This window comes from Schistocerca nitens, chromosome 2 (genome assembly GCF_023898315.1).
Source record: "Schistocerca nitens isolate TAMUIC-IGC-003100 chromosome 2, iqSchNite1.1, whole genome shotgun sequence".
Classification (NCBI taxonomy): Eukaryota; Metazoa; Arthropoda; class Insecta; order Orthoptera; family Acrididae; genus Schistocerca; species Schistocerca nitens.
In genome coordinates, this window is record NC_064615.1 from 796,122,659 (window position 1) to 796,149,014 (window position 26,356).

General features: G+C 42.5%; 1 protein-coding gene across 1 annotated transcript in view; it reads right to left on the reverse strand.

Annotated features, from left to right (window-relative positions):
- LOC126237051 (ubiquitin-conjugating enzyme E2Q-like protein CG4502) overlaps nucleotides 1–26,356 on the reverse strand; it is a 644,861-nt gene that overhangs the window by 390,034 nt on the left and 228,471 nt on the right. Inside the window, exon 2 of the mRNA XM_049946826.1 lies at nucleotides 10,243–10,333. The gene's annotated coding sequence lies outside the window, so the exon portion shown is untranslated. The remainder of the gene's footprint in view (nucleotides 1–10,242; nucleotides 10,334–26,356) is intronic.

Consider the following 26,356-nt stretch of genomic DNA (forward strand, 5'->3'; position numbering starts at 1 on the left):
ATTCTGCTGCTGTTCCTACATCGCCATGGAGACGTAATTTTCCATCAGCAAAATGCCTGTTCTCACACTTCTCGCGTTAATCACCGCACTCTTCTAGAAATTTACGATCTCCACTGTCCAGCACTACCACAACCCTGTCTCTGAAGTGATGGGGCACTGTGGGAGTTGTCCAACTTGGACTGTGTTAGCGGAAACATACCTTGAGCATTTGTGACATTGGATGGAAGTGAGGTGAGACATTTTTCTCCAGTGTATCTTACAGCTAAGGAAAAATAAGCAATACTGCTGTATTGAAAGGGCATAAAATATTGAAGCAACTCTGAGTAAAAGTTCACAACAGCTATTAGGCACTACTAACTAGTAATAAGTTAGTATTAGAATCTTAATCAGATTAACAGACACTTCCATCTCCATTCGCTGAGTGAGGAGTGTTGTAGACGAGAGGCGGCCGTCGTTCTTCCCACGAACCATACTCGACTGGAACAGGGAAAGGGAGAAGTGACACATGTCGTACTATCTGGCAGTAAACAGATCCGCTGACTCTCCAGTTGAACTCCAGCTCATTCTTCTGTCGTCAAACCGTGCAGTCCTATAAATGCTGGGGGGAAGGAACGATACTGGGCTAAGAGCGATGTGACCGGTGCAGAAATATACACATATCAACAGAAGTTTTGCATCACCTCGGTTCTTAGAGTTTCGGAAACTGTACAGAAAATTGGAATAGAGATCAACATAAACATCATTTCCGCCCTTTTTATTGCTCATGAAAACCACACATTGCATGTTGTACCACTAGATAGCGAGACCTTCAAAGGTGGTGGTCCTGATTGCTGTACACACTGATTCCTCTAACACCCAGTAGAAAGTCCTCTTGCATTGATACATGCCTGTATTCGTCATGGCATACCATCCACAAGTTCATCAAGGCACTGTTGGTCCAGATTGTCCCACTCCTCAACGGCGATTCGGCGTGGTACCTCAGAGTGGTTGGTGGGTCACGTCGTACAGAAACAGTCCTTTTCAATTTATCCCAGGCATGTTCGATAGGGTTCACATCTAGAGAACATGCTGGCCACTCTAGTCGAGCGATGTCGTTATCCTGAAGGAAGTCACTCACAAGCTGCTCACGATGGGGGTGCAAATTACCGTCCATGACGATGAATACCTCGCCAGTAATGCTGCCGATATGGTTGCATTATCGGTCGGAGGATGGCATTCACGTATCGTACAGCCGTTACGGCGCCTTCCATGAGCACCATGGGCGTACATCGGCCCCACATACTGCCACCCAAAAACAGCAGGGCTGCACTCGCTGGACAATGTGTTTAAGGCGTTAATCCTGACCAGGTTGCCTCCAAACAAGTCTCAGACGATTGCCTGGTTGAAGGCATATACGACACTCGTTGGTGAATATCCGTGTATATATATGTGTATCTGTACCGCGCAGCATGATGTGGTGGTTGCAAAGATGGACCTCGCCATGGACGTCGGGGACGCCGAGAGTAAAGTTGCGAATCATGCAGCCCATTGCGCACAGTTTGAGTCGTAACACGACGTCCTGTGGCTGCACGAAAAGCATTATTCAACATGGTGGCGTTGCTGTCAGGGTTCCTCCGAGCCATAATCCATAGGTAGCGGGCATCCACTGCAGTAGTAGCCCTTGGACGGCCTGAGCGACGTATGTCATCGTCAGTTCCTGTCTCTCTGTATCTCCTCCATGTGCGAACAACATCGCGTTGGTTCACTGCGAGACGCCTGGACACTTCCCTTGTTGGGAGCCCTTCCTGGGACAAAGTAACAATGCGCACGCGGTCGAACAGCGGTTTCGACCGTCTAGGTATGGTTGAACTACAGACAACACAAGCCGTGTACCTCCTTCCTCGTGGAGTGACTGCAACTGATCTTCTGTCGGATCCCCCGTCTAATAGGCGCTACTCATGCATGGTTGTTTACATCTTTGGGAGGGTTTAGTAACACCTATGAACAGTCGAAGGGACTGTGTCTATGATACAAGATCCACAGAACTTGTTTTTGGTGTGTGCACTAAGCCAGGCCGGAACTGTAGTGTCGTCTCGCCGCAGACGCCTGCTACAAAGACAACCTCCCTGACTCTGCTGCACTGCGTGGAGCCTCTGTGTCCCGTGGATACATCAAAAACATTGAAACTGTTATCCTGGAAAATCTCTCTCAGATGTCTGACTCTGTTATTATGGTCAAATACTGTACAGTTCGTGAATAATACTTTACATATGTGGGACGAAACTTCGTAATGTTTGTATATTTTCCACGAATTGTAGCAAAATGAAGGAGGAAGTAGCAGCGAAATTTCCCTGTCAACGGTTTGTTGATTCTTCTATTTCACTTTAGAAAAAAGTTTCGCTAAATTATTGAGTTTATGTCACAGTCTTCCGAATTTTTTAAACTCTTAGTCTGAATTCATCACCAGTGCACATTAGACACAATTATATGTACTATAAATTCCAGATTCTGTCATCCCTGCGCTACTTCTTCCAGCTCACGTAAACTGGACATGAGTATCTTACCAATGCATTTATTTATGATATTTTCCTAAACTTCATGTTCCTACTTGTGCTGAAATGTACAACTTCAGAATTTAATTAATTTTTTATACTTCCTCACAGGAGCTGTAACCCCTTACCGACTAGGTCATCCATGCACGACTGACTGCCTGCCCTCAACTTCATTTCTGACAGTGCCTCTCTCGCACTTTCCAAACTACACAGAAGTTCTACATAACGTGCCGAACTAGTACGCATAGAAGAAAGAATACTGTGGGGAGCTGGGTTTGTCACAGCTAACGAGGCTGTTTCCTGATTATTATTTTTTTGATAGTAGAAAATTTATTGCAAGGTGCTTTTACCTTGTGTCGCAAAATTAAGGGGGAAGGTAAAGCTATTCTGACATAGCGCATACTCCTCTCGTACAGCACCTAGGGAGATAGCAGGCTCAACATTCACATATGACTGAATTCCCCTGATACACTGCACAGAAGTTTAGAATGCAGCTTAATAGGTATGTCGTCTGGGATTTGTACACCACCAGCCACCAGCTCTCCTACACTTCTGGTTAAATTACGGCGATGAAATGTGCTTTGATCCCTCTCGCACCAAAGTCTAACCTAAAACATTTGCATTTATAGCATTTAAAGTTAATAGCTACAGTTTGCCTTATCGATGCTTCACGTGGCAACCTGTATGTCAGGGGAAAATAAATGATTTTCAAAACCCTGATGTGTAGACTGCCGTGCATGACAGGTACGCTGTGGAAGTAGTATTTGTCTGCTTGATTGAACTATATTACAGAAGCTGCATGTGCTGATGATCATGGTTGGGGACAGATTGAGATGGATATAGAAGGGGGTGGATAGAGTGAGGGGCTGGAGGAAATGGACAGAGAGAGGGAGGGGGTGACGAATGAGGGGTAAAACGTGTAGAGGGGTGGTGGGCAAGTGGAAAAGAAAGAGGTGGAGGCAGAGGAAGAGAAAGGAAGAAGTCGGGTATAGTCAGAGGAAGGGAAGGAAGATATGGTCAGAGAGAGGGAGTGGAGAAATGGACAGAGAGAGGGGGAGGAGAAGGTGTAGTGACAGAGAGGATAAGGAGGAGGAGATAGATGGATGGAAGTGGGAGGATGAGTTGGACACAAAGAAAAAGGAAGAGGTGGACATGGGGGAGGAGAAGGTGTGTTCAATACACGTGTGCGAGCGAAGCCGCAGGGAAAAGGCTAGTTATCCTCTGAAGCGCTATGATTTAGTGGCAAACAACTTGAATGAAGCTGATTCGAGCAGCAAGTATTTTAAATAAGGATTTCGGTATATACGAGGAAAAGAGTCAGCATTCATTTTATGAACTCTAGACTCCACGCTAACCGGTCTGGGTTAAAAATGTTTCTTCAGAGGAGTTAGTGTTGAAATGTGAGAGGGTGAAGCAACGTTGGCTTTGTCTATAGTATCGTGACATAGACAAGGAACAGTTCTAAGATGGACATACAGGACGTCTCTTATAAGTACATTGGTACTAACAAGGAATTTCGATACGCTGGCTGTTGTGGCCGAGCGGTTCTAGGAGCTTCAGTCCGGAACCGCGCTGCTGCTACGGTCGCAGGTTCGAATCCTGCCTCGGGCATGGATGTGTGTGATGTCCTTAGGTTAGTTAGGTTTAAGTAACTCTAAGTCTAGGGGACAGATGACGTCAGATGTTAAGTCCCATAATGCTCAGAGCCATTTGAACCATTTGAATTTCGATACAGTAAGGTCGGCTAGACAAGTCAGCAAACTTGTAGTAGAAGGAAACAGCTGCTAACTCGAGTTCAGACCATCAGGTGCGTTACAAAATAATTGATATCTGTGTTGGGACACTTGTCATAATGAGGTAGCATGTTTCATATCGAAGATCAATGCAAGATATAATAATAAGAGGTAACTGACTGTTTGACAGTACCATCGTCATAATTTTGGCATCTCTTGCCAGCAGTGGGGTATATTAAGTCAAACAAGATGCCGACGTTAATAACCGCGAGACATCTGTAGGAGAGAAGGTGAAAGTCCATAACGTGTAATTGTATTGCGGCTGCCGTTTCAAACTGTTCGACACAATTTACATGTAATGTCATCAACCACATGTCTTATCTTCCCCAAACGAAGCCACAATACATACGAGCTTCCGAGTGGTCACAACTGGTTTAGGGAATGCACCCAAAGACTTTCACTTTGTTTCAGAGGTTATTTGCGCCACCCCTGTCCCCATCTGAATCTACGATTTGTTTAAAAAGTCACCACTCTCCTTCAAATAATACTTCTTTTGGGATACTGTTCATTCGTCGCTTTCTGTGATATCATACTAGCGAAATGGAATCTAGCGGACGCACCATTCGCAGAAGTTCAGTCTTTGTGATGCAGTTCCACGTGGTAATGATCGAGAAGTCTATGTAAAAGGCACCCACATCGGTCCTCTTTTGTGTTGTATAACACAAAAAGAGCCAACTCTTAGCAGAGACGGACGCAGTCAATACAATTGTGTTGTATCTCCACATAAACTCTCTCTCTGATACCCTCAGTTGTTTGAATTTGTGTAGCCGGAAACACTAACTGAAAGCTATAGTGTCCTACATCAAAGGCTAGACTGAGGTGTTACAGCGCACACGTAAATAAAATAGCATTATCTTGATGCATTTCCACGGGGTGGATGCTTTAATTAGGTCCGCAGATGTGTGATCCATTTTGTAAAGGAAGGAGATCCAGAGAACAGCTACAATTTCCTATGAAATTGGTTCGGAGACCGGTTTCGGAAAGTTAAATTTGCATTATCAAAGCTGTATATGCACAGAAAAGTTATGTCAATAAAATAAGGTAAAAAGTGTATTGGGGGTACGCATTTTAACATTTTGAATATTTTAACTGTGACGAGTTCAAAATCTAAAACGTATCACGATTCCAGTGGCGTAAGTTATTTTAGGACTTGGCGTATAATGAGATTCATACACACTTATACACGATATCAGGGAAATATCGCTGCAAAGTCAATTATATGTGTATCCTTTCCTTTCAATTTCTGATATAACACTTTTTATTTTATTTTAGGGGTCGACAAATGAACTTTGAGTTAAGAAAGAAAAAAACCTTGCACTTGTTCTCTGGATTTTCTACCCTACAAAATAAAGGGTGCCCTAAAAAGGACATCCCAGTTTCGGTGGTATGTTACAAAATTTTAGTTTAGACCGTACATCAAATTGAAGACAAACCAACCAAGTGTTTGTTACAAATGTTCAATATACCAATATACGCACCTTTAGTTATTCGGTGCACATCCAACCAAACATGCAATTCTTTCCGCGCCCTGGTTAACAAGGAAGCAATATCCTCGTCAGTTCTGTGTATCAACACTGTCGAATCATTACCTAGTGGCGGAATGTAGATTCGATCTTTTATCATTATTACAACCAATCCGAAGGCCAGACTATTCCACGTTCAACCACTTCCGTCCATAGGGATGTCAATGGGGAAAGGTTCCATCTTCTCGCCAAATAATGTCTTCAGGTTCACCTTATAATTCTTTTGCAACGTATCCAGACAACTCACATCTATTAAGTAGCTTCAGTGGGAAAAAGACGACCCGTAAGCTTTACTTCGGGACAAAGCGCAGAAAAAATTTAATTTTGGGGCATCTCCTTCGTATTGTACAGGTCTATGAGCATGTTGTGACACCTAGGTACGAAAACTACTGGTATTTACCACCCCCCTTAGGTGAAAAGTTGCCTCACTTAGATGAAAAATTGCATTATCCTTCTGCTGCAACACTACACACTTGCAAAGTTATAACAAACGCTGTAGTCATCTAGCCTGAAAGCATGTATCACCTGTAACCGGTATGGGTGTCTTAAAACTTCCATGCTGTCGTCATTGGTAACTGAACTTCAAGACTTGCTCTCCGAACGGACTTCTTAGGACTACGAACGAAAGACACTTCTGGTAGTTTCGAAATGACTGTACATTCGGCGGATATTTTTGTCACGTCGGGGATCACAATTAAACTTTACACTAAACGCATGTTGAGCTTAAATTATAGAATCACTCTTAGAAAACAGCAGAACGCAAAACTCTATACATTTAAGAGTAGTGATTTCCATATGTGGCGCTACAAGCTGGGAAAAAACAAAACAATACTTGTGGATACGCTTATTTAAAATTCTTCGTGTTACTCTTCAATCACGACCTTGAACCAACACTCTCAAAGACTTACAGTTGATGATATTAAAATTTATAACCGGAACATTCTTTCGTGGACGTCGTATACAATAAAATACGTAACTTGACGTAGCAGACGCGTAAAGCAGCCACGTGAAGTCTACTTTAATTCTCAAGAATCTTCTCTTGCCGAAAATTCTGTTGTGTTTCTATTGGACACCAGTGCGACAGTATAAGTGTCCATTCCCAGAGGTGCAGATTAGTAGCAGTGACGACTGTGATGAATACTGGTACTACAGAACATTATCAGTGTCATTGCTGATGAAGATGGAAAAAAGAAGAAAAAGAAAATCGGTGCTGCCATATAATCCGGTCCTCTATGGAACCCCGTAAGGGGCGGTGCAGCTTAACTGTTCAGCCTAACGGTTGCCTTGAACAGATCACAGTCAACAATGTATTGTATTGAGTATTACTTGGAGTGGTTTTGCTATTTAACCTAGAACATTGGTAAGGAAGAAACTCTACACATTCTTCACACCCACCGGCCCAAAAGATGACCATGGAAATCTTCCCACTTCCACGGTTCGAGTAAAGTATGTCATATCGATTAAACTTTTCGTTGCTACACGGATGACATCCACTTTCGACCCAAAAACCATCTGTAGGAAAAAATAAATTTACTGTTCCTCTGCTGGCCCGTGAGTGGTTCCAGTATTATTTTATGCAGTGCGGTGATACAGGAGTTAGCACATTGGACTCATATCCAGGAGAAGCGAGCTTCAAATCCTCGTCCTGAAGTCACGATTAGCTTCTGCATTGTTTCCCACCGCAAAATCAGTGTAGCGATGGTTCCTCTGAACAGGCTGCTACACGCGTCTCCTTTCCATTTTGAATTCTCATTCGCAAATAATGGATTGGTCAACAAATGATACAGATAAGCACAATCACACACACACACACACACACACACACACACACACACACACACAGAGGGAGAGTGGGGGAGGGAGAGGGAGGGGTGGGGGAGAGGGAGAGGGGGAGAGGGAGTGGGAGGATGGGGGAGAGAGAGAGAGAGAGGGGGGAGGGAGGGAGGGGGAGGGGAAGAGAGAGAGGAGGAGAGAGAGAGAGAGAGAGAGAGAGAGAGAGAGAGAGAGAGAGAAATATGAAAATATGAAATAGAACACACACACGAACAAGGTTTCCTCAGTTCTACTTATTCGTGATCGTAGAACCATTTGTACGACCTACAAGAGTAAGCAGACACACAAAATCAGCTATAGTGGAAAGTATACATCAGTCACGCATCAGAAAACGAGTTCTTCGATAAGAGTGTGAACGAAAGACGAACAACGCTCACATGCTGTTTGTGGAAGTGGAAAACAATGAAAGAAGGACACCGGCAGACGAGCCTCGTGTTATGTTACAAAGAGCGGGTTAAATCCAATAGAAATCGGATAGCGTACGTAGATCATCGCATGCCTGGTCCAATGTGTTTCACATTACTTGGAATCTAGAGTATAGGAGATTAAATACGACGTCTCTCAATACGAAGCGTAGAACGTCTCGAATGAGTATCAGATATCAAAGACACGTACTTGTTGAAGGGCCTGTGGTTTTTCATTCCGTTCCTTTTCACATTGGGTGATTGGAATACAACCATAGCTCGTTTGCGTTTCCACAAATATTACATCATCACTGAAAGATTTATTTAATGCAGAATTAGATGAAAGCAGTACATGTCAGTAAGGACATGCACCGGAAGCGACTAGGAGTTCAATACATTGTTTTTCTTCCATCTCCTCGCACCATCGAGAATATAAATGGGAAGATAAGTAATTGCTAATGGAAATATTTCTTTCTCTACGTACACCCGAACTTGCTCCAGATGTATCCGATTAGCCCGACCCTCTTAGAAATTATCCTTAAGCAAACAAATTTCTGACGATGCAGTTAAGAAACGGGATGCCCTAGCTTGGTCCGAATGGCAGCAAACAAATGTCTTTATTTCGGGAACACAGTTTGTGATACTTCGACTGTGTGGAGGATTTACTGCGAACTAAAATATTATCTTTGATGATTAATTTGCACGAATCGCTGAATCTATTGCATTCTCTGATGGGTAAAATTAATAACTTCGGGAATTCATTAGTACTCACTCGCTTAGCGCCCACTGCTTCGTTCACGTAAGCTATGTGATACGCACAGATTCTTTTCTTTCATTTTTATCTACTGGTATTTTCAGGTTGTTCATAAACTGCAACTCTTCACGCGAATTAAGGCTATAGAAGCAGTCTCTTCCAAATGTACTTCTGACCAAGAAGCTATTCCGGTAGCTGGAGTCCAAGGTTTTTGTTAATCATCCCTTTTGCATTCCTTTTGCTATATTTCCACAGAAACTTTCGTCCCCTAACACGTATTTCTTTATATCTAACCGAGAAGTGAAATAACAGTTTTCATACATTTAGCTTTAAAAAGTTTTTAATACATCGAAAAGTTTTCTTAAAAAGTTTCATCCCTGTTTCACCCTCTAAGGGGTTGAATTTCCAAAAGCAGTAAATCACTTTTTTAAATTTCTAACAGAGAATCCAAATGCAAATTTTCGTAGATTTAGCTTTGAAAATTCTTTCATAACGAAATACTTTCATAAAACTTCTCATTCAATTTTCACTCCCTTACAGGGTTGAATTTCAAAAAATAGGGAGGCACTTGTATTTTTATTTATAACGGAGAAGTCAAATATAATTTTGATAGATGTAGCTTTAAAAATGCTTTAGTTGTTCTTTAATAACGATTTATTTCCAAAAACAATTTCACACACTATTTCACCCTCTTTGTGGTTGAATTTCCAAGAAAACGGAGGTATATATTTTTTATTTCTGACCAAGAAACCAAATACCAATTTTCGTACTTATAACTTCACAATTGCCTTAATAACGACATATTATTCACAAAGCCTTTCATCCCTCTGTTTGGCCCCCTTGGGGCTGGAATATCGAAAAAACCCTTCTTAAACGACACATAAAGTATAAGATCAACACCCTCCGCAAATTTCAGGTTTTTATCCGTAGTGGTTTGGGCTAGCCGATGATAAGTCAGTCGGGACATTGCCATTCACATATAGAGATTTGAAGTGGTCACAAGTACTAGAAGCAGGATTTGCATTTACATTTGATATTTTGCCTCATTAAGTAATGTTTCAGTAACCTTGTGTCTCCAAAAGGAATAAAAAATGAAACAGAATTTTAACCTTCTGGGAGCTTTTGTATGTTCAGCAGCATAGAGATTTCACTCCTCTACATTTTAATTTAACGTGGATTCGCACTGGTTTCTAAGAGAGCTATAGAATAGAGTGCCGATCACAGTGGAGTGAATTTCCGTTCCAAATGGAATGAAGTTTTTTCGAGCTTCATTATATCCTCCAGCCGTGAGGGCACTCAGCAGAGTGTTCAGGATTTCTTTATGCTGAGACCACGACATCTTTCACTGCTGTTGGGGTAACACATGCGAAAGAGACAGAAAGAGAGAATGGTTCAGTTACTTACCTAGAGCGTCGGCGTTCTTGTAATGAGGGGTCGGCAGCTGCTTTAGCACGGAGTCTCTTGTACAGGGATGAGCAGTCCCTGCGAAGCACTCCTGGAAAGACAGAAACAAGACCATATGAGAACGATTACTTGTAGCTTGCGGCGAATAAAGTTAACAAACACTTTCCCAATAAAGTACGTTAGCTTTTCCAGACAAATCATTTAGGAAATGCGTGTTGGTATTTATGTCCCGTATCCAAGTAAAGTCACTTATTCTCAATTCACGTTCCGGTTTCGATTTAACTTCATCATAAATGTGGCAGAACTTCATGACACCTGTCAAAAAGATAGAGGACCGTGCCGACTGTACCCTCAACTAGATCTTTCAAATGTCTCGTATAAAATGCATAGCACAGTACTATTTTTTAATTTCCTATTTATTCCACCAGGTTTCGATCTTGAATCATCATCATCATCATCATCATCATCATTTAAGACTGATTATGCCTTTCAGCGTTCAGTCTGGAGCATAGTCCCCCTTGTAAAATTCCTCCATGATCCCCTATTGATGCGTCTTCTGATGTTAAGCCTATTACTTCAAAATCATTCTTAACCGAATCCAGGTGCCTTCTCCTTGGTCTACGCCGACTCCTCCTACCCTCTACTGCTGAATCCATGAGTCTCAATCATCATCGAAAACGAAAAAAGATAAAAATAAAAAATAAAATAACTTAAAAGGTCTTACATGTCATACGTGGTACAACGCAAATTACCATCTTAACTGCAGTCACAAATATCGTGCGCGTCATAATATCGAAGCGTCTTAAATGCCGTGGCTCATTCACTGATAATTTGTCACTGTCCACTGAATAGGCCTCAGCTTTTTATAGGCTCATTTTGTCTCTTCCCACTGAATGGGCTATAGCATTTTGCAGGATACTGCGATATTACGTTGTGCACAATATTTGTAACTGCAGTAAAGACGGTACTGTTGTTATATCATACTCTTATATGAGATGTAAGGGTTTTTTTACATTCATTTTTCCCTGGACAGAAACATATCTGAATAAATAGTAAATTAAAAAACAGCACAGTGCCAAGCTTATATATTTCAGCTGTTGACTGTCACTTGAAAGAAGTCTTTGTTTTAATGTGTTCAGGCACATTTTCATCATTTAGAGGTGAGATGATACACAGTATTCTTCTAAATGATCATGAGTTATCGCAGGTAAGGGGCAAAACCACATATTCACACCTGAAGAAAGGAAGAGTACTTAGCATCCCGTCGACGATGACGTCACTAGACACATGGCACAAGTTGTGATGGAATAAGGATACGGAAGCATTCCAAAGGAAACATCCGAGTATTCGCCTTATTCGATTACGGGAAACATTAGTATTGATCGTTGGGCGATGATCTGACTGCCGGACTGGTGCCACCTTTTACGTTTCTCAGCGTTAGCAATCAGCTGTAAATGTGAAAAGGAGAACTTTCGATATTGATATCATCCCTTGTTTGCAGAATGAGATTTTCACTCTGCAGCGGAGTGTGCGCTGAAATGAAACTTCCTGGCAGATTAAAACTGTGTGCCCGACCGAGACTCGAACTCGGGACCTTTGCCTTTCGCGGGCAAGTGCTCTACCATCTGAGCTAACGAAGCACGACTCACGCCCGGTACTCACAGCTTTACTTCTGCCAGTATCTCGTCTCGTTTGGAAGGTAGGAGACGAGATCCTGGCAGAAGTAAAGCTGTGAGTACCGGGCGTGAGTCGTGCTTCGGTAGCTCAGATGGTAGAGCACTTGCCCGCGAAAGGCAAAGGTCCCGAGTTCGAGTCTCGGTCGGGCACACAGTTTTAATCTGCCAGGAAGTTTCATCCCTTGTTTGTTCCGCGCACCTGGAGCCTTTACATAATATCCATCCCCTTTAATGTAACAGTTCTAAACGTATATTTTTTAAATTCTTGCCGAGATATATCTCTCTTTTACGATTTACGTGTTTACAGCATGTTGGAAAAATTTTCTTAATACCTTTATATTGCTGAAGCTGCTCATTTCTCTTTTCCGACCACATTCAAGTTATCCTGTAGTCTTGCATGCGTACCTTTTACTGGAGCAAAATCAACAGTGGATTTTTTTTTTTTTTTGCAACTGAGTATATGTTATACTAGCTGTATCACGCTGTTTTACAAGCGGATAAACAGTTATTTATAAAGAAATTTTAATGCTGAAACTCACTATCCAAGCGTATGTAAAATAAAAAAGTTATTTCTTAGAGGTGCTGAGGCGCCAACCACTTGCGGTCCAGCAGACCGCACGGCATCCGAGAAAAAAACGAACTTTAAGACCATGGGAGAATTTAACAGGATATACGTCTCTCACAACTCACTTTTTTTTTATTTAAGGAAAAAAAACTAATATCTACGTTAAACTTAATGAATTCATTACATATTTAAGTTGCACGGACGACATTCTAGTCACGTTATCCATCCCACAGGAACAGTAGTCCCGTTGACCATCCCACGGGAACTGTGACTTTCTTTGCGAATAAAAGGTATTATGTGTGTCAATTCAGCGCATAGGCTATTTCAGTTCCAAAGTCCACCCAAATCCGTTCCGCTAATTCAGCGTGAAAAAGTAAGAAACATACTAACTTGACGAAGGAAGAAAGTAAGCAACATCTAGTTTCGGTGAAGCGCAATATTTATAATATTTGTACTTGCAACAATATCATTTGGCCTCACGTTTGTGCCTGTTACCAGCGGATGCACTCGCATATCATAATTAAATTTAGCCTCACTGGAAATCTGCCTCGCACTACGTGTAAAAGCATGACGTCTCTCTGTCTTACAGCATGTAAGTGCTACCAGCGTTGTGAGTCTGCAAGCGTCTCAGAAGCTATAAAATACACCTGAAACATAGCTGTTAAAATACAATGGGCTTGTATGAAAGAATGGATTCAACGCTTTGAAGATTGCATAAACTTTGTATTTATTACGTTGAATCGTATTATGTATGAGACATTAAACAATAAAAGCATTTTAGCCCGCATCTCGTGGTCGTGCGGTAGCGTTCTCGCTTCCCACGCCCGGGTTCCCGGGTTCGATTCCCGGCGGGGTCAGGGATTTTCTCTGCCTCGTGATGGCTGGGTGTTGTGTGCTGTCCTTAGGTTAGTTAGGTTTAAGTAGTTCTAAGTTCTAGGGGACTGATGACCATAGATGTTAAGTCCCATAGTGCTCAGAGCCATTTGAACCAATAAAAGCATTTTCATAAATACAATGCAGTTCAAAAGTCAAAGATTAAATAGCTTTTTTTAAAGAGTAATTACTGTTCCACATTACGCGTTATATTCTTGAAGTTAATAAACATCTTGCACTACACATTTTTTCTAATAGTATATGTGTTAATTCCGGGTATAAGATAATTGCATTCCTAATTTCTTCAAAACCTGTCCATTCGTTTCAGCGTGAAGGGGTAACAAATACACACACACACACACACACACACACACACACACACACACACACACACACACACACACAAAATAATAAATATGGGATGATAACACGTGTCATTTTAAAACTGTGCGCTAAACTACAAGTGCCCTTCACGCCCAGGGCTATAACAGAATTGAGGCTCTGGAACAAGCCTTGGGGTACGGGATATGGAAGGCTGGAGAGTACAAATAAGAGTAAGTAGACTCTCTGAACCGCTCCTTGACACGTTGGCGTAGAGTACCGCACGCAAAGTGCCAGTGTTTTGGTTAGAGTCATGGAGTCGTGGTACAATTCTAATGAATTCTCCTCTTTTTGCGTATATCACAGATCTAGTGTGACGACTCCATCTATTCATAACAATCTGCTTCAGAAGAAAGTGTCTTTATTCGTCATAACTTAAAGTTTCGTGTAATAAAAGTTAGTTCCGTTGGATATCTCCATGAAACTGTGGATATATAAGAAATACAACATATGTCTTACTCAAATTCAAACAGCCACCAGCTACTGTTATTTTATTTTCTTATTCACTGTAGGACCCTTAGCAGTTTCAAACCAAAGGATTTATCTTCAGCAAACGTAGTACTTCATGTGTTTCGAATGAGAAGTCGACTGTTCCTGCTCCACTCGAAATTTTTTGAAATGGTGTTATTCTGCACCAGAGATAGTAAAAGGATGATTCTATTTGTTCAAGCCTAATGACAATGACTATAATCTACATACAGAACACCTAAGGCGACAAAAGTGGTATGGAAAACCGTTTCCGTTTATAATTCTTTACAGCATGTAGCTTTTCCATGCAAAATAATTAATCTGACCTAGGAGAAAGTGCAAAATGTGCTTACAAGACATCTTCGTGCGTAGTAGAAAAATACTCTGTTATCGCTGTTGGGAAACAGAATGCTACCATCAACGCATCTGGTTTTCACACGACCATTGTTGTAGTGCTTGACGCTTTCGTTTTCTGTTTAGGATTCGTAGAAGCCAGCAGTTGATGTCAGAAAACGCACAGAAACACTCTTCCGAATTAGAAAACAGCTATCACTAGGACTATTTCATGCTTCAGTCGAAGTACTGAAGTTACCTTTTGGAACGGCTTTTTATTATATTTGCCTAGGCAGAGCTTGTCCTCCTGAGATTTACCCTTTGCAACGTAAAACGTGGAGTTAAGGCGCGGAACGAAGGAAACTGGCAACGTCCTAAGCAAGGAAATTAAAGCAGTTGAGGGAACTTCTGGCGAGAAGAGCCGGCTAATAAATTCTCGTAATCCTCGTGCTGACGCCGCCAGAAAGGCGCGGAATTAATTTAATCTGCGGCACGCTCTGGCTACCTCATTCCCTGCACGTAGGGCAGATAAATTCCTCGGTAGCAGGTGCCCGCAACTTAAGTGTAATGGCACCGAACAGGAGAAGCTCATTCTTGGAGATATTCAAGGCGGAGGCACGGCATCGTTAGGGGCTATGAGCTCAACATTTAGTAAAGGAGTGGTGGAAGTAACACAGAAAGTTGCCAAATTGATAACGCAAAGTTCGTCTAAGGTTATGAGGGACCCTTGTTGCAAAGTAAGCACAACTCTCATACATCTGTACATTGACAATTAACGTCTTTCGCAAGAGTACATCAGCATTTCGCTGAAAGCAAGTAAATAACAAATGCCAGAATAATGAAAAGTGGAGGGAGACAGTTTCACAGAAAACTGATTGCAAAAATACGTTCACAGTATACATGAATACCACTAGCACATCATCACATTCGTAGCGTGGTTGTTCGGTGGTTAAGACACTTGAACATATTCTGAAGGACAGCAGTTCAAACAACCGTCCAGTTCGAAGTTTTCGCAGTTTCTTTCATTCGCTGAAGGTACAGATGTGGTAATCTGAATCGAATATGTTTAGAAATAACCTCCACAATTTCAATTCTGCATTGAGTTGAGGTCATTTTAGATGATATTTTGATAGTTTACACATCTGTATTCGTCAGCATATGAGGTGCATAACTCGTTTGCTCGTTGTCTGGACTTTATCCAAACCGAGAATCTGTTTTTTCACTCTCTGCTTGTCTGTTTCATAGTTTGTTTATCGACGAAACAGTAAACAACTTATATTTGGGACACAAAGAGCATATATTTATAGTAGCTGTCAGAATTTCGTGTAAGATGACATTAAGTCACCTGTAAACTCGAGAATCTGAAGATTATCATTTTCAACCAAAAAAAATTGAAAGAAGTGCCTTCGAATATTACTCTCAACGATGTTCGATGTTTACCGCATATTTACCACCGGTTGCCGCTGGAAACACACAGTAAGTTTCTAACCATTATTTTCGGTATAGCTCGACTAGTCATACGTATTTGCAATCGTAGATAGTGGAGCAGGAGGAAGACGAAAAGGCATACATACTTTTTATTCAGAGCTTTCCATGAAATTAATCTATAATGGCTCATAGACCATTATCAAGTGGTCAGTTACTAATCTCAACAGGAGTCATGTTATGAGTCAACGAATGTCCCACCTACGAAAAGGGCAGCATTGTTCATGATCATTTCGTTGAATTACTGTACATTCTACAAGACGTACTGTACCAGTGGAGGCAGCCGCCACTGAATATTCGACAAATACGTGCTTCACGATAGCTTAACAACATGACATAACCAGTGTCCTAACGGATCATATCGACTGGGAAACCATGAATGGGAGAAGACGCTAAAATTGGAACTTCAGAAAAAAAAATGAAATTACTCCTCTGTTACTGCAGAAAGGGCAGAAACAATAAGGTGAACGGTTACGAAGGAAGACAATTTGACGTTCCGTCGACAGCGAGGTCATTAGAGACGGAGCACAAGCTCTGATTAGGAAAAGATGGGGAAGGAAATCAATCGTATCCTTTTCAAAGGAACGATCCCAGTTATTACTTGGAACGGTTTAAGGATATTATGGAAAACTTAAATCTCGGTGGATGGTACTTCGATCCGTTGTCCTTCCGTAGGCAAGTCCATTGAGCTAACCACTGCGGCAGACAGCTCGGTGGGTCGGTTACCAGACATCCGTAGGAGTAAGCACCTGACTAACCTGCCTACCGAGTTGTGACAAGGTACACAGTTTTTTGACAAGTTGGTTCATATGGTTTATGTGAGCACTCAAGCTGTAGAGTAAAAGTCTCATTCTGGCGTATTAGTATAGTCTATTTCACTTTTAGGAAAAAAGGTTTTTCGCACTTGTGTCTGGTTCGAAGATTTTTGCTACCACAAAACCTAGAAGTCAGTAACAGTGATTTACAATTAGCCTGCATATTTCAGTGACTAAAGTGACGCAATGAATCTTGCCACATAGACAGAGCCTCGATCAGGTTTTGCTTCACAATGTATTTTGATGCAGCAAGCGAATTTAGTACGTATACGAGAATAGATATTTATAAGAAGATTAGGTAGAAAGTTCCCGAGCTGGTAGTGAAATACTTAGTTTTCAAAGACAAAAAATGTTTTTTTCGATATTATCTTCTTTTAGCACAATCCACAGCGATTCGTTTCGGCAGCAATCAGATTCCAAACTTGAACTGCGGTTGTAGAAGGTGTATCAAACGATAGTCTACAGCTAAAAAAAAATCTGAAATTTGCCAATTTGCCTTAAGTGATCTATAGGAACTGCGGAAAACATAATTTTGGATGGCCAGGCAGAGATACGAACCGTCATCCATTGTCTTACAAAGGGAGTGCGCCTACTCGTCATCCTAGATTTCGTCCAAATTTATGGTATATGAAGGGCGTGGGCATAAATGAAAGTGATGGAAGTGGGAGCTCCAGATGACGAAGAGTTTAGAAAAAAAAAAAAAACATTTTTGGCATGGGCGTGGCGAGGCTTGAGCCATTTATGTTAGCGTAGTTCCCAGGCAGGTGTTGGTCCAGCACGAAGAGTACAGAGAGTCACACGGTCAAGTCCCTATGTGGAAACTTCTTTTAGTTTCTGTTTTTACATTACTTACACTACAAATAAATGGAAATAATGCTCCACATATTGCATTTATTAATATTTTCATAAAAGCCTTGAAAAGGAATATTTTGCCTGATGTGATGAAGTCCTAAGCACAGGAGAACGAATTTATTCAGGAGGACAAATCCAAAATTATACAATAAGATTTTTCAAGATGAATAATTATTGCCATCGTGCAGTGTTAAAGTGGCTGCCCCTCTAATGCACTCTGCTAGCGTAAACCAGCCAGGTATACTTTTATCATGAGGTAAGAATTTGATCAAAAACCTTTAAAACTGCTGTTATCTCATCGCGAGAAATGAAGAAATCACATCCCGAGAAGACTGAATCAAAATACATTCCTTTGTATACCACCAGCAACCCTCACAAATATTTGGCTAAATGATGCGTTGTACGTGGTTTGCTGGCAAATTGTCCTATGCGAGAGATCCTTTTATCAATGTAAACCAACTATGTAAACAACAACGTAATTGCAAAAACATGGGGCCTTCATAACGTCTGCAAGACGCTGATAGAATTGGTACTTCCCCGTTTCACCGATGAATACCAACCAAGCACTCGTAATTTACTCTCAGTAATACAATAAAGGTATCTAATTTTATGTCCGAAGTTCTCGTGTACACCTTGAAATCACTTAACGCAAATTTATTTGGAAATCGAAATTTTCCTTTCTTTTATTTTCCTCTTGATGCCCTTTATGAAAATATTAAACACAATAAATTGTGCACTGTTTCGCTTTATTTGCAGTGTAAGTAACATATATGAAGTTAAAGTTTCCGCATTGAGACTCGACACCACGACCCTCGGTTACCATTCTGTACTCATTCCGCTGCGCAAATCGCTTCCGGGAAACTACGCGAACATGCATCGCGCTACTAGCTCCAAAAACGCTATTTTTTTTAAGCGTTTGGCCATCTGGAGTTCCCACTTCTGTCACTTTCATTTCTGTACAAACCCCGCCTGTTCCATAAATCTGGACGAAACCGGTGATGATCAGTGGGAGCGGTCATCTTGTTAGCACTGCGCGAAATCAGTCGATCTCTATTCACTAAATACATACAGTTTGCCACCCAAGCTTCTTTAGATAATGGATTAGTTGAATGATACAGGATACTAAATATGACAGTTAGGGAGGGTGTACCAATAATTTTTGCTATAAATCTTTGATTTTCCGTAGCTGGCTTTGTGGTGACTTTTGCTAGCCTCTCTTCATCTTATGCATTTTTATATCCAGTCGGCATAGAGAAGATGCGTGAAATACGCCAGTTATTGTTTTACCGTTTGAATGGTAATCAATAAGATTAAGAGATGAAAACGTCTTCGCCTTTATTGGTCAAGGCCCACTGCACTGAAACCTACTACGTTTCTGACGAAATTGGGAACACATGTCTCATCCGCAGTATAAATCCAGCAGCAGACACCAGCCAGATTCCTTTTGAACCGCTAATCGCTATGAACAATGCAGAGAGAATGATAACGTTTGTTACAAGTCAGATCTGAAAAAATGGAGACATCCATAGCACAAAACTATCTTGTGGTTAACTACTCACGTAAAGTGTACTTTAAGTCTTATTATTTATTCCTGGTGGAATAATGTCATTTTTGCCGGCCGCGGTGGTCTCGCGGTTCTAGGCTCGCAGTCCGGAACCGTGCGACTGCTACGGTCGCAGGTTCGAACCCTGCCTCGGGCATGGATGTGTGTGATGTCCTTAGGTTAGTTAGGTTTAAGTAGTTCTAAGTTCTAGGGGACTGATGACCACAGCAGTTGAGTCCCATAGTGCTCAGAGCCATTTGAACCATTAATGTCATTTTTCAAATATCTTCTGAATGGTGGAATCATTTTAACCTCTGTAGCGTGACAGTTTTATTACTTTAACGCACTGTGCTAATCTGCATCTGCACCTGCATACATATTCCGCAAGTCACAGTGCGGTGCATAGCGGAGGGTACCTTGTACCGCTACTAGTCATTTTCTTTGTTGTTCCAGTCGCAAGTAGAGCCACATGAAAACTGCTGTCTTTATGTCTCCATAAGAGCCCTAATTTCTCGTATCTTGTCTTGGTTGTCCGTAGGCGAAATGTATCTTGGGGGCTGTAGAATCTTTCTGCAGTCAGCTTCAAATGCCGATTCTCCAAGTTTCGTCAATAGTCACTTTAGATCAAGGGCTCCCATTTGAGTTCTGGAAGTATCTTCATAATATTTCCAAGTTGTGCGAACCTACCGGTAACAAATTTAGCAGCCCGCCTCCGAATTTCGTTTCTTCCTTTAATCCGACCTGGTGTGGATCTCAAACACTCTATCAGTACTCAAGAATACGTCGCACTAGCGTCCTATGAGCGGTCTCCTTTACACATGAACCACACTTTCCGAAAATTCTCACAGTAAACCGAACTCGACCATGCTCCTTCCCACCACAATCTACAAATGCTCGTTCTATTTCATATTGCTTTGCAGTGTTACGCTCAGGTATTTAAACGACGTGACTGTATCAAGCAGGACTCTGCTAGTGCTCTATCGGAATATTGTGGTCGTTTTTCCTAATCATCCGCATTGACTTACATTTCTCTACATTCAGAGCTACCTGCCACTCATCACATTTTCAACTTGTTGGTGTTTTTTGTGTCACATTTTAAAAAAAGCTGTTTCGTGTTGTGTTAAAAATGGGTTAAGGCGCAAACTGGGCAATGATTCAATTTACACTAAGGTGTCTAAAGCCATGGGACACATCCTAATACCGTGTTGGACCACCCGCCCGGTTGACCGTGCGGTTTAACGCACGGTTTTCCGGGCGGGAAGGAGCGCCGGTCCCCGGCACGAATCCATCCGGATGATTTGTGTCGAGGTCCGGTGAGCAGGCCAGTCTGTGGATGGTTTTTAGGTGGTTTTCCATCTGCATCGGCAAATGCGGGCTGGTTCCCCTTATTACGCCTCAGCTACACTATGTCGGCGATTGCTGCGCAAACAAGTTCTCCACGTACGCGTACACCACCATTACTCTACCACGCAAACATAGGGGTTACACTTGTCTGGTGTGACACGTTCCCTGGGGGGTCTATCTGGGACCGAACCGCACATTAACCCTGGGTTCGGTGTGGTGCGGCGGAGGGGTGAAGTGGACTGCGGTAGTCGTCGTGGGGTTGCGGACCACTGCGGCTGCGGCGGGGACGGAGCTTCTCCGTCATTTCTAGGTCCCCGGTTAACATAACCTAGCATAATCGTGTTGGGCCTACTTTTTGCCGGCTTAGTGTAGTAACAAATCATTGGAAGAAGTATTGAGCCATGCTGCCCTCTGCAGTCGTCCAGAATTGTGAAAGTGTTGCCGGTGCACGATTTTGTGCACAAAATGACGTCTCGATTACGTCCTAAAAATTTTCGACGAGGTTCATGTCGGGCGATCTGGGTGACCAAATCGTTCCACTCGAATTGTACAGAATGTTCTTCAGAGATATCAACAATAGTGGCCCAGTGACACTGTCATCTGCAAAAAGTCCATTGATGTTTGGGCATATGACGTCCATGACTGGCTGCAAGAGGACCCAACCAAATCCATATAAACACAGTTCACACCATTACCAAGCCACCGCCAGCTTGCACAGTGCCTTTTTGCCAATTTGGGTCCACGGCTCCGTGGGGTCTGCGGCACATCCGAACCGTATCATCAGCTCTTACCAACTGCAGCCGGCACACATCTGACCAGGCCACGGTTTTCCAGTCGTCTAGGGTCCGACCAATATGGGCACGAGCGCACGAAATGCGCTGCAGGCGATGTAGTCCTGTTAGCGAAGGCACTTGTGTCCGTCATCTGCTGCCGTAGCCCATTAACGCCAAATTCCGCCGCACTGTCAGAACGCTTACTTTCCCCGTACGTCCCACATTGATTTCTGCTGTTATTTTGAAGCAGTGTTGCTTGCCTATTATCGAAGAGAACTCGATGCAAACGCAGCGGCTTTCGGTCGTCAAGTGAAGGCCATCGGTCACTGCGTTGTAATGCCTGAAAACTGATATTTTCGGCACACTCTTGACACTGTGAATCTCGGAATAGTGAATTCCCTAACGATTTCCGAAATTGAATGCCCCATGCATCTAGCTGCAATTACCATTCTGTGTTCAAAGTCTGTTAATTCCCGTCATGCGGTCCTAATCGCGTATGAAACATTTTCACATGTATCACGTGAGTACATGTGACAGCTCCGAAAATGCACTACACTTTTATACGTTGCGCACGTGAAATTACCACCACCTCGCTATCCCATGACTTGTCACCTCGGTGTATATGCATGGTGCATTAAAGAAATAAAACTAACAGCCTATGGTGGTCAAAATGGTTGCATCATATTCACCTCTATTTTAAAAGTCATTTTTAGCTGTTGAAAACGAAGAAACAGGACCCTCATAAAACCTCCATATTCTCTGGACGAGTTTCTGTTGGCAATAAACGTGCGCTACACTGTGAAAGGTCAAGATGGAGTTTGTTGCAGAGCGAGATAAGCGGGCGGAGGCTGTTTACCTTAACGTCCCACAGGACTTGCGCGGGAGTTGGCGCGGGCCGGATACAGGTAGCGCTGCCGGCGGCCACGGCAAGTTGGCGCCAACTCGGCAGCGGCGGATGGCCTGAGTGGATGGCTGCAATTACTGGGGCGGCCGCTAACACGGCGCCTAAGCAACGACTTCATCTGCATGGCAAACACGCCTGCGCCGCCCGCCCCGTCACTGTCTGCAGCGCACGGTGTACGGTGCGCCCGTGTCCTCCAACGATGCACACTTTTAATGCTTAGGCTCGTGTTTTGTGTTGGGCTTTTTTACGCTAGTTCTTAAATGTGGGTTTCAGAACCTTTCGTTTTTCTGTGGTATTTTAATAAGGCGGTTACCAACTTGAGATGTGTTTCACACGTCAAATGTCTAGGGGTGATAGATCACGATTGTGAAGTTATCTGGACACGTTTAACAGGGCTAGGAGAAATAAAGTTAATTGTTGGGTGTTATTACAGGCCACCAGGTTCCACCGTGACAGTTCTAGAATCATTCAAAGGGAGTCTACACTCTGTATCGCAGAAGTACCCGGGTCATGCTATATTAGTCGGAGGCGACTTCAACGTACCTCGTATAGAGTGGGATGTATATAACAAGGGTAGAAGGACTGATCCTCAAAATTACAGACCAATATCCTTAACATCGGTTTGTTGCAGGATTCTCGAATATATTCTCCACGGCTTTAGAAAGCATCGCTCCTGCGAAACGCAACTCGCCCTTTTTTCACATGATATCTTGCGAACCATGGATGAAGGGTGGATGAAGGGTGTCTGACGGATGCCATATTCCTTGACTTCCGGAAAGCGTTTGACTCGGTGCCCCACTGCAGACTCCTAAGGTACGAGCATATGGGATTGGTTCCCAAATATGTGAGTGGCTCGAAGACTTCTTTAGTAATAGAACCCAGTACGTTGTCCTCGATGGTGAGTGTTCATCGGAGGTGAGGGTATCATCTGGAGTGCCCCAGGGAAGTGTGGTAGGTCCACTGTTGTTTTCTATCTACATAAATGATCTTTTGGATAGGGTGGATAGCAATGTGCGGCTGTTTGCTGATGATGCTGTGGTGTACGGGAAGGTGTCGTCGTTGAGTGACTGTAGGAGGTTACAGGATGACTTGGACAGGATTTGTGATTGGTGTAAAGAATGTCAGCCAACTCTAAATATAGATAAATGTAAATTAATGCGGATGAATAGGAAAAAGAATCCCGTAATATTTGAATACTCCATTAGTAGTGTAGCGCTTGACACAGTCACATCGATTAAATATTAGGGCGTAACATTGCAGAGCGATATGAAATGGGACAAGCATGTAATGGCAGTTGTGGGGAAGGCGGATAGTCGTCTTCGGTTCATTGGTAGAATTTTGGGAAGATGTGGTTCATCTGTAAAGGAGACCGCTTATAAAACACTAATACGACCTATTCTTGAGTACTGCTCGAGCGTCTGCGATCCTTATCAGGTCGGATTGAGGGAGGACGTAGAATCAATTCAGAGGCGGGCTGCTAGATTTGTTACTGGTAGGTTTGATCATTACGCGAATGTTACGGAAATGCTTCAGGAACTCGGGTGGGAGTCTCTGGAGGAAAGGGGGCGTTCTTTTCGTGAATCGCTACTGAGGAAATTTAGAGAACCAGCATTTGAGGCTGACTGCAGTACAGTTTTACTGCTGCCAACTTATATTTCGCGAAAAGACCACAAAGATAAGATAAGAGAGATTAGGGCTCGTACAGAGGCATATAGACAGTCATTTTTCCCTCGTTCTGTTTGGGAGTGGAACAGGGAGAGAAGATGCTAGTTGTGGTGCGAGGTATCTTCCGCCACGCACCGTATGGAGGATTGCGGAGTATGTATGTAGATGTAGAACTTACGTTACGCACAAAATGTTCGCTGCTGCATCCAACGAAGCTAGGCTTCTTTTAAAATGTCTTATGCCTCTGATAGGTGGAAGGGCGTAGGCACTTTGTGGCGTTATCACGCAATGCATGCTGCTTATAAACCAGTCGTCTGCTGTGCATGAAAGGAGGCATTCCAAGCTTCTTAAATATCTTTGTCGCTTACAGACACTCATTCTTAAATAAACGTACCTCTATCCTGGGTCCAGGAGCTTGGGACAGCGACTGGTCGATGAAATGTAATAGTAGTATACCAACAGCCTTTATGTTGAAATTGTTTTATTAGGCAACTAGTTCGACGTTCCAGTCACGTCATTTTCTGGCCTGTTACATGAACGACACCAAATACCAGTCGTGGATGCACAAAACAAGGCACCAAAAAAATGTTCAAATGTGTGTGTAATCTTATGGGACTTAACTGCTAAGGTCATCAGTCCGTAAGCTTACACACTAATTAACCTAAATCATCCCAAGGACAAACAAACACACCCATGCCCTAGGGAGGACTCGAACCTCCGCCGGGACCAGCCGCACAGTCCATGACTGCAGCGCCTGAGACCGCTCGGCTAATCCCGCGCGGCAAGGTACCAATACTTGTATCTGGTTCCGTAAATATCCGAACTTCTTGAGCATGTGTGCTCTTCACAAGGTCATGAAATTCGGATATCTACGGAACCAGATACAAGTATTGGCGGCGTCTCACACATGCACGGATGCTACTTGGTGTCATTCATTCATGCAACAGGCCTGAAGAGGACATGATGGGAACGTCTGAACTGGTTGTCCAATAAAATTATATCAACTTAATGGCTGTTTGTACAGTATTATTACACTCATTCTTAAGATTTTCTTGTTGAAAATTACATTGTCCGGTCACATCTATGTGATCATCTGTCAAACACGAATGATCGTGTTCTGCAACGGGGACTGCTTCGAACGTGCAACAAGAGAGTCAGTGGAAGGTAGAGACAGGGATATGGAGCAGAGGCGACTCCTGTGTCGTGGCCAGTTGCTCTAAGTCCCTCGGTTGAGGATCCGTGGCACGAACAGCCCGATCGAAGTGGTCCCACAGATTCCCGATTGAGTATAAATCCTGGGAGTTTGGTTTCAACGGGAATACGATAAATTGATATTCATCTTTGAGAGATGAATGAAGACGTTATAGATTTGTAACGTCTTCCTCTGCATTTCATTTAACATTTCTTCCCCAATGGATTTTATTGTCCATCTATGTTATTTGTGAACGGTTTCGGTTCTACACAGCCATCTTCAGATTTGACTACGCTGGTTATAAGACTGACTTGTCCGACACTGTTGTATTACCATGAGAATTTTCTGATGAATTAGACGAGTTGCTCTTGAGACTTTTATACGAAAAATGCAATATGTAACTTTTTGCTAAATATTTGTGCTAAATAAACTCGTGATGAATCGTGCAGTTCTACTTTTGATCTTTTCTTTCTCTTCCATTAATCCAGCTTTCTAAATGGCCCCGACTAACGAACAATACCCAAGAATATGTTGTTTGAGGATATTATTAATCATCTCTTTCGTGTGCAAATTACGCTTCCCCATGTAGGAAGATTAGTGATTAACTTACTGTCGATACGATCTCATTACAGACGAAGCACAAGTCGGGTCGTTGTAGGATGGGGAATGGATTCTGCTGTTCCCTTTCAAAGAAACTATCCTGGCCTTTGCCTTAAGCAATTTAGGGAACTCATCTAAAAACTAAATCTTGGTGGACGAAAGAGAATTTGAATCCTGCTACTCCCGAATTCGAATCCAATTTCTTACCACCGCGACACATTGCCCAGTAATGATTCTGAAATACTGAACCGTTCTTACTACCGCGACACATCGCTCGATAATATGAGTTCTGTTCTGAAATACCGAACCGCTCGGATGACATACAAACATAAAGTCAACATTCAACTTAAGACACGAAGTGAATAAACGCGTTGGGGGGCTGTGTGAATCACCGGGAACTGTTAGAATGCGCGTGGCAATGAGAAACTCCCTGTCGTTTATACCGCCAGCAAGAGCCAAGTGTATGATTTTTTAAATTAGCATATTTGATGAAGATTGTGGCTCATAATTTGTAAGTATTTTTATAACGTCATTTTCACTAATGTAAGTGGTAGACTGAACAAATATTTTACCAAGTTCGATCAGCATAGCATCATCAGGTCTCCTGTACAACAACATAAATAATGAAACTATATCACTATAGGT